The following is a 3,167-nucleotide window of genomic DNA, read 5'->3' on the forward strand; positions in this document are numbered from 1 at the left end:
AAAATGACAATGAAACATGCCATCTACCTAAATTTGGTTGCCTTATGCATCATTGTATATTCTCCAATTCAAAGCAGTCTTCGGTATAAAGTTCACAGATTGTCGATTACCCAGGTACACAAGAACACAGAGTGGGAGGTTCTGCTTTCTGGGTGGTGAGAGGCAAGCGGGCTTGAATTTAGGCCACCAGGTGAACTGCGACAATTTCCCTACCAGATGGCAGCTACAGACCTGCTTCCTGAGGCTACTTGTGTAGCTTGCTCTAATTGGCTAATTGTGTTGTCCACAGATTAGTTTTTGCAGGTTCCTCTCAGGGGACCAACTGCACACACTAATCAAAGTTTCCAGTGCCTGTAGACCTCATGGGGATCTTGTTGAAATGCAGATTTTGATTCAACACGTCTGGGGGTGGGGCCTGAACCCTCGGTCCTCACCAGCTCTCAGGTGGTGCGAAGAAGCAGAGTAGCAAAGAACTAGTACTGTGAATTTGTTAAATCAAAAGCAATGCCCAGAGGACCTCACTGTCCCTTTCCTGTCTAAAGGAACTGGGGGAGGGACTCCAAAATTAGTATTTCTTTTTATTATTTTTATTTATTCATGAGAGACATAGAAAGAGGCAGAGACAGAAGCACGCTCCCTGCGGGAAGCCGGATATGGGACTCGATCCCAGGAGTCCGGGATGAAGACCTAAACTAAAGGCAGTTGCTCAACCATTGAGCCACCCAGGTACCCCAGAATTAGCATTTTTAACAAGTTCCTTTGTAATGTGGATGCTTCTGGTCCAGGAATCAGGTTTCAAGAAGCACTGATAATAGAATTCCAGTATAGATCTCAGATAGGTAAGAAATATGGAAGGCATAGAAGTAGCATATCCATCTTAGAGAATACCTGCTATGGACAAAATGTCTTTGTGAATTTCGATTTTAAATTTTAGATACATAAGCTATATGAATGCCATCCACCCTTATTTCCTAAATTTTCTATATACATTAGGAGAGGCAAAGCCAAAGCAAGGAAATTCTTTAACTTTGGATTACAGAGTTCCTTTTAGCTTTTCTTGAACTATATCTGGCAGGAAATAAAGCTATGTGAATTTTTGATATGAATTCTACATAAAACCTCAACTGTCTCAAAGGAAGCTTTGAAGTTTCTTTCTAACATTAATAATTCCATATTATTGCATTTAAAGGTCCCTAAATATAGACAAGTAAAAACACTACAAAATTACAAGTATTAATTATAGCACATTGACAACTAAATTTTAAGTGTTTTCTCAGGGTCCTGGGCCTCTGTTCAGTGGGGGAGTCCTCTTGGGATTCTCTTTCTCCCTCTGCCCCTCTGGTTCTCAGTCTTACTCTCTCTCTCTCTCTTTCTCTCTCTTTTTCCCTCTCTCTCTCTCTCTCTCTCTCAAATAAATAAGTAAATCTTTAAAAAAAATGTTGAAATCCTATGTCTTCTTGGGCCAAATACAGAGGAACTCCACACTCGTTTCTTTTTTTTTTTTTTTTTTTCTCTACTGTTTGGAAATAAACAACATCTAACTCTGTAGATTGGTTTTATCAAAGGGGATTTTATTACTATCAATCAAAAGACTTACTTTAAATAGTGTTGGGAAAGAAACAACAGACCCTAAATGGTGCCATTTGCCCCCCCCCCCCATGGCAATCCACGACTTAATTGCACTTTCAGACTTTCCCAGATATGTGTGATCTTTAAAGAATCAATCTGAAATTTCCTATCAGCATTAGTGAGATAATCTGTATAATAATGCTTGGCCCAGAACAATCCTTTATTTTCTTTTGCTAATGACTTTGTCCCCAGCCCCTTCTGCCTGTAAAAACCTTCCACTTGGGGTACCTGGGTGGCTCAGCAGTTAACGGGCTGCTTTCAACTCAGGTCAGGATTTTAGGGTTCTGGGAGGGAGCCCTGCCTTGGTCTCCCCACTCAGCTGAGATCCTACTTCTCCCTCTCCCTCTCCCCTTCCCCTCCGCACATGCACATGCCTGTGTTTTCTCTCTCTTCTCTCAAATTAATAAACAAAATACAAAAAAAAAAGGAAGAAAAGAAAGAAAGAAAGAAAGAAAAAGAAAGAAAGAAAGAAAGAAAGAAAGAAAGAAAGAAAGAAAGAAAGAAGAAAGAAAGAAAGAAAGAAAGAAAGAAAGAAAGAAAGAAAGAAAGAAAGAAAGAGCCTACCCTTTTACAAACTGCTTCCAGCACCTGTCTTTACTAGAGGGGATGCTGATAGATTCATGAGTCCTTGAACAAAGCCAATTACATCTTCAAATCTACTCAGTTAAATTTTTGTTCTTTAACAGTAAGGATTTTAAAATAATTCGATCCATCTTTACAAAGTGTGTGTTATGAATGTACATCACACATTTGTTTTTATGATGCTTCTTGTAAAGTCTATTCCTATATTTGATAATGGTTATTTCTTTTTTTTTTTTTTAAAGATTTTATTTATTTATTCATGATAGTCACACAAAGAGAGAGAAAGGCAGAGACACAGGCAGAGGGAGAAGCAGGCTCCATGCAGGGAGCCTGACGCGGGATTCAATCCCAGGGATTCAATCCCGGGTCTCCAGGATCATGCCCTGGGCCAAAGGCAGGAGCCAAACTGCTGCGCCACCCAGGGGTCCCCGATAATGGTTATTTCACTGTTAGTAGTAAGGCTTTGAGATTGAGTGTGTTTTGTTTTTGTGTTTGGGTTTTTTTGTTTGTTTGTTTGTTTTATGTAACACTATCCTTTCAAAGGGTTTTTAAAAGTGATGCTCACTTAATTTTACTGAATCTTACAAAATATACAAGGGTCTATCCATTCTTGGCAACACGTTCTCCTGCTACAGTTTTATTTTCTTTTCCCTGTGTAGGTAGAAAGACAAATGCAGGGTCTGGCCAAATGCAGTATTCTTCCAGATTTATTAGAAAAGCAGATAAGAGACCAGATGCATGCAGAAATAAGAAATATACAGTTTGTTTTGTTTCATTACCCTAATCTAATTGAGGATTTTCAACTGGTACAGGACTTTTATAGCTGAGACACCACAAAATGGAGTTAGCTTTTCTTTTCTATGAGAATAAAAATCCTCAACTCTAGAACATCTATTGTGAACAATTTCCAAATAAGAGCACATTCCATTTTCTTAAAGTAAATATAAGCATAGATA

This window comes from Canis aureus, chromosome 6, assembly GCF_053574225.1.
Source record: "Canis aureus isolate CA01 chromosome 6, VMU_Caureus_v.1.0, whole genome shotgun sequence".
Lineage (NCBI taxonomy): Eukaryota > Metazoa > Chordata > Mammalia > Carnivora > Canidae > Canis > Canis aureus.